The sequence below is a fragment of the Protopterus annectens genome, chromosome 10.part0 (genome assembly GCF_019279795.1).
Source record: "Protopterus annectens isolate FY-2018-M chromosome 10.part0, PAN1.0, whole genome shotgun sequence".
Lineage (NCBI taxonomy): Eukaryota > Metazoa > Chordata > Ceratodontiformes > Protopteridae > Protopterus > Protopterus annectens.
In genome coordinates this window covers 1,076,595,345-1,076,613,984 of record NC_056744.1, presented here as the reverse complement: position 1 = coordinate 1,076,613,984, position 18,640 = coordinate 1,076,595,345, and positions in this window count along the sequence as shown.

Below are 18,640 nucleotides of genomic sequence, written 5' to 3'. Positions count from 1 at the left end.
CTAGACACAAAGACACAGAGGTTACTTAAAAGTGGTTTGGTTTCTCACTGAAAGGGGTATGTTCTGTTGAATTCTTGACTAGCTCATTAGTACAATATTTATGTTCATATAATATTGTTGATCAGTTCACTAATAACCTGTATAGCCTTCGTTTATTCTCTTTCAGGAAAAGCACTGGCAGCTGTCCGTGTGTTTTTTTTTTTTGGGGATTTTTTTTGTTAATCTCAGAGCCTTAGTAAAGACTTAAAATTCAGCTTCTCTACTATTCTTTGCAGCTACAATAAATCAGTATTTTGCTTTGCCTTTATCCCCATATGAATATCAGATTACTACTATGCCTGTCATTCATAGGTTTTAGCATATTGTAATTTTACAAATAATCAACACCGAGTTACCTACCACATGATCCCGATATCCTGAGTGGCATTGCATTATCTGCACCTGGCCCCCCCCTTTGTTGACTCTGTCAATGTGGCTTTAAATTAATAGTGTAGAATGTACTTCTCAGCCATAGTTTGCTTAATGTATTATTTTTTTCTTAGTAGAATGCACTACCCAATGTTTGTTATTTTTATACTCCATGAACTACTACAGTGTCCACACAAACCTGATAGGTTACCTATTTTTTCACTAAAGCAATTAGTAGAATAGTTTTAGTTGTTGCCTATAAGCAAGCCAAATAATGGGTTACCACCTGTTCCTGTTTGCGAGGGACAGTCACTGTTTGGGCAGTTGTGTCCTGAGAAAAAAAACTAAAAATGGCAAATATCCTGAGATTTTAGGACAAAGAATATTTCCTAAGTTTTCATAAATAGATGCACAAAACAGTTATTTGTATCTGAAACACCTAAATGTTATATGAAAAAGCACAAGCAACTCAAATGTTACAAGATTGAGCTTTTATTTGGGCAAAAAGGTGAAGTTCTGTACTTTGCAGTGGCTGTGGGTATGTTTTGTCCTGCAAAATCTCATGTTTCTACAGAAAAATGTCCCACTTTGGGCATTTGAAAAGGTGGCAACCCAAATATTAAACTGCCTTTATACTTTATTTCTGTTAGTGGCAGTATATGTACTACAGACTAAAGTTCTTATGATGGCAAAGAAAACTGGCAGCAGGCAGTCAGCAACTAGGAAGTCCGCGGTTTCTCCTTTCTTTTTTCATCTCAACAACTAGGATTCACATCTGGCTAAATTAAGACTGCTGCTTTCCACACCTTTCATAGCTCCTATTATTTGTCAAACTGTAGTTTCCTGGTTTATTTGACCAAGCCATTCACCCCACACCACCTAGGAAGTCAATGTCCTTCCCTTCCTTTTTCAGCCCTGAAATTAAGAATTCACAGCCCAGTTAAATTAAGGCAAGTGCTGCAGAATGGTCAGTTCCAATTAACCACCAAACTGCATTGTCTTGCTTTGTTTCAGCCTAACCCACCACCACCCTCTCACTTAAATAGAGGGATTATCATTTCAGTTACACTTTCAAGATCAAATTTCCTGTTTTCATATTTACTATCTAAAGATAACACAACTATTCTACCTTAGCATTATCACAACTAACTTTGTTTCACTAGATGTGCACTGACTGGTCACCTACCAGAATTATTTTTATGAGCAATTTGTTGTTGAGCTGGTGAAGTACTATTGCACAGTACAGCTTTAATTAAATGCATGGTTAGAAGACTTGCTCAACACACTAAGGTAGTGTCTTTTGAACCACTGAATTAAGTCTGTCACTTAATAGAGGCAATAAATGATGGTGACTTCCTTTCAAGCATACCTATTAACAGTATAATGTTCTAAGAGACTACTTATAGAATCATGTGCTCACTGTTATGCCAAATACCTAAAGGGCAGGAAATTATATCAGTAGACCAATAAATTCTTCTTCATGATTTAGTCAGACGTGCAGTGTTCGATTCCCTCAGCGTCTACTGCCTAACTGTGTGAATTTGAGCAAGTCACTTAACCAAGACTCCTTCTTCAAGCAAGAACAAACCAGTCTGGTGGACCCCGGCCATAAGCAAACTTTACAATAAAAGGATGAGACTTATACAAAAAAGGCCAAATCTCAAGTAGAAAAATCATCCCTGATCAGCATTAGTAAGAAACTGAGGGCCCTCATCAAGTCACCTAAAGCTAATTTTGAAAAGAAAGTTGCCAAGGATAACCATAAGGCCTTCTATGGCTACGTCAAAAACCTAAATGGCAATGCTCAGGTCTGTTCTGAGCTAGTACAAAATGGAACAAAATACACTGACCCTTCTGACATTGCCAACATCTTGGCTGACAGGTTCAGTGCAAATTTCCCCCTCACCACCTACAGGGCCTATTACCATTCCAGGGGATTGTGTAAGTCCAATTATTACTGATACGTTGGTTAACAAGGCTCTATCTAAAGCTAAAAACACTGCCTCCATGGGACCAGATGGTGTCCCAGGATGTGTCACATGTGAGCTCCAAAAGGAATTAACCCCGCATCTTAATACCCTGTTCAGTCTCAGCCTCTCCACAGTATATGTGGCATTAGAATGGCGCAAGGCAACGGTGGTCCCACTACCCAAGGGTAGGGCCACAACTGACCCTGGGAACTACCAACCAATAAGCCTGACCAGTCTGATCTGTAAGGCTATGGAGCGAATCATTATGGAACTCATAAATGGAGAGATTGGGAACCTCCAGTCACTGGACCCCACACAGTTCGGCTTCGTCAAGGGCAGATCATGCCTCCTGAACCTGGTGGATTTCTTTGAGACAGTTACTCAGGCTATAGATAAGGGAAAGGAGGTACACACGGCTTACCTTGACCTTGCTAAAGCATCTGACACCATTCCCCATTCAGGTATTATTGATAAGCTCACCAGCCTGGGCATAAACCCTTACGTCACAAGATGGATCACAAACTGGCTCTCAGACAGATCCCATAAAGTAAGAGTAGCGGGATCTATGTCCAAATCTAGACCAGTAATGAGTGGTGTGCCTCAGGGCTCTGTCCTGGGGCCCCTCCTGTTTGGCATATACTTCTCAGAAGTACAGGCAAGCACGGAAGGGCTGTAACCGACTAAGTTTGAGGACGACTGCAAACTGGGTACTATAATAGAGTCTCCGTCCGACATGGAGATCCTCCAGAAGGGCCTAAATGAGACTGATGCATGGTGTCAAAGCCATGGTCTCAAGCTAAATGCAAAAAAATGCGTAGTAATCCCCTTTGGAAAAAACAGAGTACCAGCAAACTATAACATAGGAGGTAATCCCCTGAAATCTGAAGAAGAAATAAGGGATCTAGGGACCCAAGTAGATAGTCAGCTTTCCTTTCATAACCATGTTGCCAAGGTGGTTATAAAATCCTTCTCTGTGACCCATCTGATCATGGAAGGCTTCGTATCAAGATCTAAGGATGTAATGGTGCCCCTCTACTCTTCCCTCATCAGACCCATTATTGAGTACAATGCACCAATTGGAATGTACCTGGCTAGACATCTCCAGCAGCTGGAGATACCACAGAGGTACCTAACCAAGAGGATTACTGGCCTCAAACAGTTGCCCTATGCAGCATGATTGAAAAAGCTAAGTCTGTTCTCTGTTGCATACCGCTTTCTCAGAGACGATCTCTGTCTAACGTACAGAGCCATGTCCAACCCAGAATTGTTGAACATGCTCCATCTTAGCTGTACCAAATCTACTCGAGCTACATGCTCTGGGGATATAAACCTCAACACAACAATGAATAGAACATGCTGGAGGGATAGATTCCCTTCGCAGAGACTTCCCTTACTATGGAACAGGGTCCTGATCTACATAAGACAGAGCCCCTCACTATCACTTTTCAAGAAGAACCTTGATGAGTGGATGGGTAACAGAAAGTTCACACCGGGGATCACACCAACAGCACTACTAGATAGGGGCCAAGGGTACTAGCTGCTAGTACAAGGGTCTAGGGAACTACTAAAGGGGTGGTGAATATTGCACAACGTGGCTGGTCTAATATATGCCTTCGGGCAGATAGCCCAGTACCAACCTATGAACCTATAAGACAGCACTCTCAGTCTGAGTCTGAAAAAGGTCTATGGAGATCAGTGCTCTACCCTGGAAAACAAATATAAATAAAATAAATAAATGAAATTAGTCAATGACTGTACAGTTTATATATTCACTACCTGCGAGTTACTACTATAGTAAAGCCATGCCACCTGCCAGAGTTCTGGTTGTCCTAGTGGCCAAAACAATCTCACTTCTGGTAGCCACTTGCCTTTATTTATTATGATTTTATTTATTTACTTTTTTTTAGCATTTTGGCATAGACTACACTACGATCAATGACTGAGTCCACAGAAAATAAGTTTGAACTACTTGAATTAATATGGCAGCTGAGATTAAATGTTGGACAATATTCAGGGTCAAATAATGTTATTTCTATTTCTGGTGTAATTAAATTACATTCAGATAAGCTAGGAATTAATTTATTATAAGTTTTTAATAGTGTTTTGTTTTAACTGTTGCATGATGCATTTAATTGAATGAACAGATTATTACAATCACATGGCATTTCATAATGTAAAATTATTTGTGTGAAGTCATTGTTGAGGAAAAATGCTGAATATAAAAATTTTTCTTCTATTCTCAGTGGTGGAGTGTTTTTTTTTGCAGCCAATTTTTACTCTGTTGGGTGGCTAGCCTTGACACAGCACAAGTCTATGATCCATGTTCTCCTATCTACACTGGGAACCTGAATTGATGCCTAAAGTATTTGGTCTAAGCAACTCTTCATTGTACAGGCATCCTCCTTGAGTCTGTGCTGCTGCTCAAGATACTATTCAATTTTATATGAAAACACCTAGCATATTTTTGGGAAGAACCACACGGACACAGAGAATATGCAGACTCTACAGAGACATTTGTCAGAGGTCAGGACCAAGCCTTGTGCCTTATACCTTAAGCATGGGAAGGTGCATACCTTAAACATTATGCGAACAGTGTCCTTACTGAGGGTGGAGGGGGCATAACAACAAAGCTACAGTATGCAAACGATGTCACATTACAAGCAGATTCTGATCAGGAACTTCAGCAAACGATATGGGAATGGAATGCAACATTGAAGGCACAATGGATGAAAGTGAGTACAGACAAGATTGCTGTAATGACAGCAAAAGGGACCATCAAAAGAGTCTGAAAACTTAGGTAGAACAGGATAACAGCTTCAAGTATCTGAGAAGGGTAACTGAGGAGAAGGGAAGTCTGAATGAGTAGGTCAAAGCTGGAATCAGAGGGGCTACAATCAACTGACAGAGTGTCTGGTGTATAAGGGTAATTGAGGAGAAGGGGAAGTCTGAAAGAGTAGGTCAAAGCTAGAATCAGAGGTGCTAGAAACAATTGACAGGGTGTCTGGGATAGTGTGTAAAAGAAGAATGCCAAAGAAGCTGAAAAGTAAGGTGTACAAAATAGTGGTATGACCAGTACTACTGTTTGGTACAGTCACCTGGGCAGTGAAGGTAGAGCAGTTGAAGCAGCTAGAGGTGATGGAGATGAAGTGCTTGAGATGAGTAGTAGGATACACACTGTGGGACAGATGATGAAATGAGAATGAAGACATCAGAACAGAAGCCACAGTAGCTCTAGTTGCAAAGAAGGTCAAAGACAAGAGATTGCAGTGGTTCAGGCAGATGTACAGGGAAGCAGAAGATGATTTGATGAAGATGATTTTGGAGAACCAGAAACAAAGCAAGAGGAAATGAGGGCATGAAACAAAGAGGTGGATGTTTTGCATGAGAGAAGACCTGCAACAACCAGCCATGATAGCTGAGGAAGATATTAGAGTGGGATTGAATAGAGAGAAAGATGGCAACAGCTGATGCAACAATCTAAACCTATGTAGAAAAGAGGGATTGATGAGGATGATGATGACTAAATACAGGGATCGGTGCCACCTACATCTCTGGACCTTGTTAACAGGGTCTTATGCTCAACGAGGCTTTAGAAAAAAGTTTAGTAGTTCTGAAAGTAATTTGATGTGTTATAGACACATTTATAGTAAGATGAAAAACAATGTATTTTGACAAGAATTGTGTTGCTTGATGAAGAAAGGACATTTGAAACAGTTTTCCGCTCAATATTTACAACAATAGTAATAACATAAAAAGGACAGTGTTGTATTAAATGGATTCATATTTATTAGGCAAAGAGAACTTTCTGGGTCATATCTGTTCGCTCCAGCTCAAATGCTGGTTCAATCAAAGCAGAGGGCTGTCAACGGTTAATCTTGTGGCATATTTTTTTGTTCTTCATTAAGGACCCTGGTCTTGCTCTTTTTAAGTTCCAGTTAAGAATGTACATGAACTTGTTAACTCCTACATGATAAAATTAATTTAGGCCTTTCAATACTCCCTAGCTGAACTCAGGCATCATTTACAAAACTCCTTTAAGACTTAAGGTAACCACAATCATCACAATATTTCCATTTAGTAATAAAATGTTTTCCACACCACTGAGTTTATACTAGTTATTTTCCTGAAAAGCATAGGTGTTGAGGGTTTTAGTTAGCCACTGCATCTTAGTATTAAATGAACTAAGATGACTAAGAGAAGATAAGATACACAAGAATGCATGATAATATAGTAAGTTGCAGCACTGGCTATATTGTAATAAGATATAACAGTTAAATGATACTGCAATGATCATGAGAACCTCCCAAAGGCTGACAGAGAAAGGCACCCTGCACATTTCTTATCAATAAGCAACTGTACAAGTCAGATTTAGTGATATGAATGCCAAAGAATGTAGCTAGAATATTCACTTTCATTCAAATTATGTGGAAACTAGTGCAAATAAAGTGGGTATACAACTCAAACTACGATACAGGTTTACTGAACTCCATACATTTATGACTTCAAGAGCCTTGGGAATTTTAATTCCAAAAGCAGAATATACCCTTCCAATATTGCCCTTAGCTCCTGTAAAACACCACCTTATCGCTGATTATACTAAACAAGATCTGGCACTTATTTTCATTTCAGAACTCCATGATCATTATTACGTATCTCTACAAAAGCCCTTTGCCTAACCATATTGGTTAGAGCTCCTGTGCTGTTAGCATCCCTGACATTTAAACTCCTCCATCAAGAGTAGAAAATTGACCCTAAAAACACTTTTAATTATTCTTTGAGATTTCAAGACCAGAGTGTCTAACTCTAATAAGGTCATTCTTTAATCTTGTAGCAGGGAAAAACTCTTTAATAAAATCTTACGAGTAACTGGGGTGGGAATAAACTCCCTTCTCATATTAAACAGGAACAGAATTTTGTAGAATTCCAAACCAAATTGCTAGATCATCTAACAACTACCTATAAATGTTCCTGCTACAAAGAGTTTCCTCTACTCCTGTGTGTAGATTAAATTATAGCTGCCTTACCTGCCATGTTTTAGATACTGTTTTAGGTACTTAACCACTAAAGATTGTTGTCCTTATATTGTGACACACCTTCCTTATTCTGTAACATGTAAAAGATGTACCAGTTCTACTGCTGATAGTCTTTATTCATGACTGTAGTTAAATATGATAAGTAACTACTGCTGTGAACTGCTGTACCTGGCTTTAATGTTCACCAAATGAAGTGTGTAATTTTATATTTTATGTATCTTGTATCATTTTGTTCCTATTTGTCCCTGATCTTGGCAAATAGTATCCATGGACCAGTCCACTTTCCTAGTAAGAAACAAACAAAAAAAAAAAAAGTAAATCATCCTGCTAGCCTACTGATGTAGTGGCACAATGCCTGACCATAACTTAGTTGACCCAAGTTCAGTTACTTGCCTGGGCCTTGGAGGCCCCATTTGGAGAAAGAAAAGAATGATGAAGCAGAGCCTGCTAACCTCTCCCAGTGTAGAGTCGACAGCATGTGCTCTGGGATGCGTCTGTCTATGTACAATCATTGGTGGAGACCAGAGATAGGCAGAGGCATCTGCCTATGTGAAAGATGGAGCTATGCTGGTAGAGTGATCTGCAGAAGCAGGTGACAAGTCCTCATACCACCTCTTACCATTAATAAGCCTTCACACAGGAAATGATTGGGCTTAAAACAGAAAATTGCCAGATGGCTGCTTAGATGACAGCTACTCTGGAGGGGTGTTTTTGCCTTATAGAGGAGAATAAATGGGTGATACAAATTCCAACACATGTGAGAGATGCAACCATATAGTCATACTGGAGGCTAAGCTCTCACAACTCAGTACTGGCGAAACCAGTCAGGAGGAGAAGGAAACCACACTCACTACAATTCCAGTCTCACATAGACCTAACATGACAGCAAACCAAACACATAAACACACAAAAACATACACGGAGGCTCTAAATAAAAATCTGCCTAAGCAGCAGAGACCTCCAAAGCAGACACCCAGGCAACCGCTACGCCAAAACAAAACACGTGCAACACATAGCTCACAAAGCCAGTGTGCTGAACAGTCACAGCCCTTAAGGCTAAACAACACACCTGATACACTTGTAGTAGGTGACTCTATCGTCAGGCACACTGACATCCCGCTCACCAGGCTGAACAAGGAGAAGGTCACGGTGAGCAGCCTGTCGGGCGCTAGGATCCGCCACATAACACAAGCACTCAGGTCACTCCAAGGCAAGTACAAATATGACTCAGTCATTGTCCATGCTGGTGTGAATGACCTGAGATGTACCTCCCTGGACTACATGAAGAGAGACATAGAGGAGCTCTCTGAGCATGTAGCCCAGGCCGGTATGACCCTGACCTTGAGTAGCATCTTACCCTCACCAAGAATAATGCCACAATATGAAGACAAGATGATCAATTTCAACAATTGGCTTAAGTATTGGTGTCATTCAAAGGGGATCCAATGCCTGTCAGCCTGGGATGACATGCTCGACAAGCCACGATGCTTCACTAGGGACAGCTTGCACCTGCCACCCCTGGGCTTTCGGATATTGGCAAAGGCTCTTGCTACCCCCATAGTGCCTTTTTTAGGCAAGGCTCAAAAGACAAACCCACCTCCATAGGTATCACAAGGGATAAGAAACTAAGAGTAATGCTACTCAATGCCAGAAGTCTAAACCTCAAGATGCACGCACTCGAAACTCTCCTTAGCATGGAGAACATCGATATCTGTGCAGTAACAGAAACCTGGTTCAAGGCTCACGAGAGCACCCCAGCACTACCAGGTTATACCTCATACCATGCTTTTCGGCCCCAAAACTTGGACCGAACCACAAAAGGAGGGGGAGTATCAATATTCGTCAAAGGTACCCACACCTCCAGGTTGGTGGCACAGCACGAAGCATCAGAGACTATCCATGTGCAAGTAACAATGGGTAAAACTGCCTTCCAGTTTATACCTTGCTACAGACCACCCTCCCAAACCCAGGAACCCCACTCGGCCTTCCTGAGAACACTGGAAAATATGAAGGTCTCTCCAAACACCATTATATTGGGTGACTTCAACTATCCAAACATAGACTGGGAGCATTACTCTAGCTCCAACACCCTAGCCCAAAGGTTCCTAGAATTTATAAACTCAAATGCTATGGAACAACTTGTTACCACTCCCACAAGAGGGGAAAACATACTGGACCTGATCATCACCAACATGGGGACTCTGCTCCAGACAAGAAGTGTATCCCTCACTGGTAAGATCAGACCATAAACTAATCTCACTGGATATTCACATTCCGACTCCACCCCCTGCCCTGAAAACCACAGTGAAAAACTTCTCTAAAGCAAATTTCACACTCCTCAAAACCGAGGTGGAATCCTTCAAAGCCCCTGGGCCTGTGGAAAATACGGCCCAGACCGCAGAATCCTTTATAAACGCATTCTATGAACACCTTCAGGAATGCATGGATCATGCAATCCCAAATAAAACCAAGACCCAATCCTCCAAAGGCAGACGTCCTGTCTGGTGGACCCCAGCCATAAACAAACTATACAATAGAAGGAGGAAGCTACTACATGACAGAGCAAAATCCCAAAAAGGGAAGACATCTCTGATCAGTATTAGCAAAAAACTACGGGCACTCATAAAATCGTCTAAGGCCAGCTTTGAGAGAAAAATTGCACAGGACACTAAGGATAATCACAAGGCTTTCTTTAGTTATGTTAGGAACCTGGGTGGGAATTCCCAGATATGCTCAGAATTAGTCCAAAATGACAAAAAATACACCAAACCCACAGACATTGCCAACATCCTAGCTGACAGGTTCAGCGCAAACTCCCCCCCCCACTCCCCACTAAAAGGGCAAATATCTATCCCAGCAGAGTGCTGCCCCCCTGACATCTCAGATGCCCAGGTAAGAACTTTCCTCTCCAAAGCAAAAAACACAGCATCAATGGGACCAGACGGTGTCCCGGGCTGCGTCCTACATGAACTCCAAGAAGAGCTAAACCCAAACATAAAACTACTGTTCAATCTCAGCCTTACAAAGGATATGTACCCAAAGAGTGGGGTACAGCAACAGTGGTCCCTCTCCACAAAGGTGGTGCCTCAATGGATCCTGGAAACTATCGCCCCATAAGCCTGACTAGCTTGGTCTGCAAAGTTATCGAAAGGACCATCATGGACCTCATAAATAAAGATATTGGGGACCTACAGACACTGGATCCTACCCAGTTTGGCTTTGTTAAGGGCAGATCCTGTCTCTTAAACCTGGTTGATTTCTTTGAAACAGTCACCAAGGCCATTGACGAGGGGAAGGTGGGCCACACAGCCTACCTGGACCTCGCAAAAGCCTTCGATACAATACCCCACTCGGGCATTATAGATAAGCTTACCAGCTTAAATATAAACCCCTATGTCACTAGATGGGTTGCAAACTGGCTCAAGGACAGAACCCACATGGTTAGAATTGCTGGAGCCATGTCAGACTCCAAACCAGTTACAAGAGGCGTCCCACAAGGCTCAGTCCTGGGACCTCTCTTGTTCGGTATATATTTCTCGGAGGTACAGGCCAACATGGAAGGACTGTGGCTGACCAAGTTCGCAGATGACTGCAAACTGGGCGCCATAATCGACTCTCCAGCCGACATAAGTATCCTCCAAAAGGGCCTCATAGAAACAGACAACTGGTGCCAGAGCCATGGCCTCAAGCTAAACGCCAAAAAGTGTATAGTCATCCCCTTTGGCAAAAACAAAGTGCCCACAAATTACCACATAGGTGGTAATCCATTAAGTACAGAAGAAGTAATTAGGGACCTGGGGACCCAAGTTGATTGCAATCTCTCATTTGACAACCACGTGGCCAAAGTGGTTAGAAAAACATTTTATATAGCCCACCTAATCATGAAGGGATTCACATCTAGATCAGGGGAGGTCATTGTGCCTCCTTACTCATCCCTCATCAGGCCCATAATTGAGTACAATGCCCCTTTTGGGATGTATCTTACCAGACACCTGCAGCAACTGGAAAGACCCCAAATGTACCTCACCAAGAGGATCAAAGGGCTCAAACAGATGCCATATGCTGCCCGGTTAAAGAAACTCCAGCTCTACTCAGTGGCATACCGCCTGCTCAGAGGTGATCTGTGCCTGATGTATAAAGCCATGTCCAACCCGGAATTAATGGACATGCTGCACCTCAGAAAATCCAAATCCCATCGAGCTACGCGCTCCAGAGACTTGAACCTCAGCACTGAAATAAATAGGACATGCTGGAGGGACAGATTCATAACCCAGAGGCTCCCTTCACTCTGGAATAAAATCCCAGTCCAGGTTAGGCAGAGTCCCTCATTGACTCTCTTCATGAGGAATCTTGATGAGTGGATGGGAGATCATAGGTTTACCCCGGGTATCACTTCTGTGTCACTGTTAGACAGAGGCACAGTATACTGACCTCGAAAAAGGGCATAGCAAAATTAATTTAAAATGGGTGGCAAAAGCCAAACACACTCTGGCTAGGCTTATAAATGCCCTAGGGCAGATAGCCTAGTATGAACCTATGAACCTATGATAGCAGCCATGACAATGGATGTATGACTGACAGACACAAAGGAGAAATAAATAGACACAGAAAAATAATTGAATGGAAGTTTACCAAAGACGAAGTAAAACTGCTAAGTAACATTACAAATAGCACTGTAATTGGTAATCCTTCATACACACACACACACACACACACACACACACACACACACACACACACACACACACACACACAAACACACACACCTCTTACTTGTCCCTGGGATGACAGAATAGCCCTGATTTCTCTTATTTCTTTTGTTTGTTTGTTCCTGCCCACATAAATCAGGGTTCCTTATAGTCAGTCAATAATACCAGCCGTTAGAGTTTCATTCTTCTTAGATACTGCAAAGTGCATCATGATGCTAGACGTGTTGTATAATGTTTTAAGTGAGTCCAAGTAATACTTTATAAATTCTCTCTAGTGTCATCTAGTGTTTGTCCTGGACTTTTTCTGACGCCTCGCCCACATGGATACAGGTCTCATCCTTCTTAACAGTCCATCCCTGATTTTACAGGATGCTCCTGCTGTTGCCTCTCATAGGTGCCCTTTCCTTTGTAACTCACAAACTGTTGCAGTCATTCAGTAATGCAAAGAGTAGAATTTCATACTTATTATTATGTAAAAAAAACTGCTGCACTAAGGGATGAGTTAATGTAGTGGGTTAATGCTGATACTGCTTCCTATGACAAGGGTGCACGAATTGACATTGTTTTCTTCTATTACTTTATATTTTTGGGGTAATATTTTAAAGTATCCCTGGTGTCTAGTGGTTGCATAGAAGGCTAATGTTCTATGTGGGAATTGCTAGGGTACTGCATTTGAATATTTTAAGTGCCTTTAGGACATATCATATACTGTGTCCCTAGTGTCTATTTTTTGCTCCACTTAACTTTGTTCTTTAATTTTTAAGTGCAATACTAAAGCACAATATAAATATTTGACCCTGGTGCCTAGTGTTCTCCCTGTGTCAAAGTCTTGCCTGTTACAAAACTTTATTCTAAGGCATGGTAGAATGAGTTATCCCTAGTGTTTAATGTCCCCCCATCACCAGTGTTGCAGGAATCCCTGGTGAGTAGTGTTCTCTCCCACCAATGCTGCAAGATGTTCTGATTAGTCTAGGGGAGTGTGGAGGTAAGACAGCCCATCACATGCATGCACACACGCACCACACGCACTCACACACACACACACACACACACACACACACACACACACACACACACACACATAAACACACACACACCGACTGTACCTGTCTGCTAAACTCCTTTGGACTTAGCTGTTACACATTCAGGTGAAGATGAGATTTTGACTGTGTTCATTAAAAAGAATGGTTAAGGTACATTAATGCTTTACCACAGGCATTCTGGTGGGGGGGTACATGACTAATTGCATAGACCACTTCTCCGGAATGTCTTATTAGCATTTGCAGTGGCCAGAAAGGCAGCTCACCATGGTGTTGCACATCTTCATGCTGTCTCTGAATCAAAAATGTTTGCTGTGAGGTGAATGCCAGTCATAAACCTTGTGGTAACCTTTCTGAATTCAGCAGATTATGACATGCAAAGACAATAATAATAGCTCTATAATGGTCTAAAACTGTTGTGAGAGATGGATCTGTTCATTTGTTTACAAATAAGATTAAGCAACAGAAAACATTTGTATTGTAAAGATATCAACTAAAACTGAGACAAACATTTCTTTACAGTGTGGGGGCAGCATTTGCGGAGGTATTTTGAGTGCAATGATATAAGATAGTGAATTCAAAAAAGGAGGCTCAGGTTTACACTTCCATTGGTGTAACCCAGAAATAATTTGGAAAATGCTGACATCGAGTCTGTGAAATGGCTAATGCCTTAATCTTCATTTCAAGTAGCAGGTTCACCCTTAATATTTTAACAAGTTAATTTTTAAAAGTACAATAATGCATACAACAGTTGGTACTGCTAGTTTGAATACATCAGTTGTGGGATTTCTTCAAAGTATAGAACAATTCATAAGGAAATATGTTGTGACTGTTTTACTTCAGAGCTGGTCAGGTGATTAATAATAGTTCATGCCAGTGTTCCTATCGATTGTGTTCTGTAAATTGGTTTGCTCCTTTAATTGTGTTCGGAAGGTTTCATCTAATTCTTGCATAATATTGTAATTTTTTTGAATTGGCACTTCACGTTGCAGTTTTATGGTGTATAATTGGTCTTTATAGGTCAAATTGGTTTAGAATATTGTTTGTTATATCGACCCTATTAAGATATGTAAAAGGTAGCAGAGTAGCGAATGTTGTCACAGATGTTTCAGACAGTTTTTAAGTGAACAGATTTAAAGCTTTGTTGAGCTGTACATGGGATATTGATGATTGCTGTCATTACTGATAGCTGTGTTCAAGACTCAATCAATGCTGGTGACCAGACAAGTTAGAAAATGTCAAATTCAGTGCAAACGAAACAAAGCGGCAGTGATTTGGATCAGTTCAGACAATTAAATACTGCCAGAGGATGAACCTGATACAAAACAATCAGAAGCTAGAGTCTGCATGTTTTCATTTAAATGGTAAGTTAGATGGTGATTACGGAGATTGCATTTTTATGGGTAGTAAAGGCGAATACAGAATGAAACATTACATATAAAAAAATGTGTCCAGTGAAGTTTTAGATGGTGTGCAAGGTGAATTCAGCCACATGGTTACTTGTAAGTACAATATTCTCAGTGAGCAGCTCTGGTTCCAGAATTATGAGGTTTATTGTTAAAATTAAAGGAAATCCAAGTCTGCCAAATCAGCTAAACACGTGACAGAGTGGCAGATGAAATATCAACCTTTTTATAAAAACAAAATTTATTTAATTTGATGGGAAAAATTGCAAGTAATACAATGGACTGGTTTCCAGACTCTAAAATTACAAAAGATTAGCCCAGGAATCCATTAATGTTCCTAGCCATACTGTGCATACTAGACAGGCCTTTCTACCTTAACATTCCCTTTTTTTGGTTCAGAAACATGCTAGCCATAATGGGGTTAACACTTCATTGTCAGTTCATTTGGAGGTTTCTTACTGTGACATCAGATCAGCCTTGGTAGTAACCAGCTGTTTGTGTAGGCATTGACATTTCCCCCAGTCATTCTCACCCACAAATGCACAAATATGAACACACACACACACACACACACACACACACACACACACACACACACACACACACACCACACACAGTCCCTGTACCTGTCCCTACCTTTGCTACACTTCTATGTTTCCTAGCACCCCTGTAATACTTTACTGCCTTTATGGTGTGCATGTATTAGGCTCTGGTGGTCTTGTACATTCCCTTTCCCCTTCCACCCCAGTTACAATGCTGGTGGTGGTATGGCACTTCAGAGAATCATCTTTGGTGTCTTGTGTATTCCTGCCCACCTCTGACCCCCTTATGATCTCTGTGCCATTACAGCACTTCACTATATGTCTGATGTCCAGTGGTTCCCACCACACCCTGATCCTTGTAATAACATTAGTGTCTTCATGACATGTAATGTATTTCCTGGTATCTGATGGCTCCCCCACCTTTTCAATCCATATAGTAACATTGGTGCCATCACAACACTTATTACCTGATGTTTAGTGCATCCTTTCTCCCTCCGGTTCATTTAGTAATGTTGGTGTCATTACAGTATTTTACAGATGAATCCCTAGAGTCCAGTTTACCACCCCATCCCAGTCCCTGTTGTAATGTCAGTGCCAGTATAGCACTTTACAGATAAATCCCTGGTGTCCAGTGTATCCCCCACCCCACCTCCAGTCTCTGTAGTAATACTGGTGTCAGTATGGCACTATGACAATAGGAAGCACTGCCAGACATGCCAGGAGAAGTGGGGCAGAAGATGTGTAACATATGCCAGCATAACTAGCTGGAATTTTATAAATAATTATATGTTAAATCATATATCAAACTGATTTGTACAGATGATTGTGCTGAAAATGTATTTGTGAGGTTTGCTTGTGTTAAAATGTATCAACAGTGTGCCCTGCTGGAAAGAAAAGAAATGTATGTGTATTATTGTAAATTAATTAAATGTATATCTTTTGACAGAGGATACTGGAAGGGGAAGAGGTTAATCTTTAACTTCAAAATTAGTAAGAAAATTAAACTACTGGGCCTAGGCCATAAAGATGTTATCTCGCAGTTTTGAATGATGCCAGCGATGCAATGTCTCTAATACGTGAGGTTTATTAGCTCCTGTAGGAAGAAGTGAAGTGTTTTATGCTTTTATGACTTCCAGGAGATCTGAGCAAAGCTCTATATGTGTGTATGGTAACACATAGGTGCTAAAAGCTTGTCAGCTTCTAGTAATGGGGGAAGTGTGGGAAACAAGAGTCAGATGACCAGATGTGTTTGATGTCATTCTGGCTGACCAGATGTGTGTGATGTCATTCTGTTAGCCAGAAATAATATTTAGGTAGTAGGAAATTGCTCTGAGTATTCTACACTATCTTGTCTTGCTCTAGTCAGTAAATAGGAACATTAATTATTTTACTAAATCAGGAATAGATAGTGAGATTAGCTAAATACTGTTTTTCTATAATTGTGTGAAACTTTCCATCTGTGTTATTTTTAATATTTCCTTTGGCTAAAACTCTGGTGTTTACTGTAAATAGATAGTATTTTCATGTTCTGATATTATTTATTATTAAATATATTTAAACTTTTCATTGTGTTTGGTCCTTTTTAGAAGATATGTAAGTTTTGAGAGTATTTGCATATGTTTATTTAGGGGATAACTCTGGCCACTCCTGAAAGCCTTGCTGCTGGTCAAACAACCATTTGCATTAATATTGATTGCACTCACTATAATTAGGTACCCTTGTAAGAGCCTTAGTTAGCTGGTTTTGTAGTGCCTGGTGGCAGTGATAACTACCTTATAGTCTGGGCAAAAGGGCCATAGCTAGTAAACCTGAGCCAGCCTTTCCCATGTGTGTGTGTGTGTGTGTGTGTGTGTGTGTGTGTGTGTGTGTGTGTGTGTGTGTGTGTGTGCATGTGTGTGCGTGTGCGTGTGTGTGTGTGTGTGTGTGTGTGTGTGTGTGTGTGTGTGTGTGTGTGTGTGTGTGTGTGTGTGTGTGTGTGTGTGTGTGTGTGTGTGTGTGTGTGTGTGTGTGTGTGTGTGTGTGTGCGTGTGTGTGTGTGTGTGTGTGTGTGTGTGTGTGTCTGTGCGTGTTTGTGTGTGTGTGTGTGTGTGTGTGTGTGTGTGTGTGTGTGTGTTGTGTAAACCAAATCTTATAAGTTTATATGTGTGTCAGCTACTTGGAGCAGGGACATGAAGCACTGGTTTCCTAGACAGAGTGGGGGAGGACTTGGCTTCGGCACTCGGCTGAGGACTTAACTCTGAAGCTGTGCCAGTGGGGAGTCTTAATGGGGACCTGGAGGGAAACACAGAGAAATCCAGACCGTGGGCTGACTGTGTCCCCTGTGTGTTCTTATGGGAAATTGTGCTTGATGAAGAGAGGTCTGCATCTGGAAATACTGAGTGTATCTATTTGTATTCCAAGTGAATGTCCCTGTCCAGTGTCAGTGGTAAGGATTCAGGGTACTTGATTACTGGCCTAAAGTGGATATGTAACAGGCACTTTACAACTTTACAATCCCTAGTGTCCAGTATATCCCCCCATCCTGGTCCCTGTAGTAATGTTGTTGCCAGTGTGGCACTTTACAGATGAATCCTGGGTGTCTGCATATCCCACACCCTCCAGTCCCTGTAGGAATGTAGGTGTCAGTACGGCACTTTATAGATGAATCCTAGGTTTCCAGTGTATCCCACCCACCCCCTGGTCCCTATAGGAATGTTGATACCATTATGACACTTTACAAATCAATCCCAGGTGGTCCTGGTGTATTTCCCCCTGATCTCTGTTTTGCTGTTGGTGCCATTATGGAACTTTAAAAGTAAGCCCTGGTGTCTAGTGATTTCCCCTCTAACACATTAATGTTTGGCAGATGAAGACGGCCTTTACTATCATGATGTGGTGATGATGGCTGGGACGATCTACATGGCTAAGTGCTATCTTGAATCACTTGGCCATGTAGGTACCTTCCTAGAGGCAGTTTCAAGGAGAAAGCACATGGCTAATTACCGTATGCTTCTCCCCTGGAATGTTTCATTAGCATTCAGCACAACCATGGGGCAAGCCCTTCATGGTGTTATATGTCTTCATGTTGGAGGAACATGCGGCACTGTATAATGGTGTTTACTAAATCAGACAAAGGTACCTTGATGTGTACACAATGTGGTTCATAGGTTGGTTCTAGGCTATCGGCCCTATGGCCTATACAAGCCTAGCCATAACACTATTTACTTCCCTGGACCCCTGTCTAGCAGGGTGACTGACATGATCCCCAGGTGAATTTCCTTTTTCCCATCCAATCATCAAGGTTCCTTTTGAAGAGGGCCAAAGAGGTGCTCTGCTTGACATGTATGGGCAGTCTATTCCAGAGTCTGGGGAGTCTCTGGGTCAGGAACCTATCCTTCCAGCATGTTTTGTTTATTGTGATTATAAGATTTAGATCCCTGGAGTGTGTGGCTCTGAGGGATTGGGATTTCTTTAAGTATAGCATGTCCAACAGCTCTGGGTTTGACATGGCCTTGTATGTTAAGTAGAGATTGCCTTGGAGTAGACTATATGT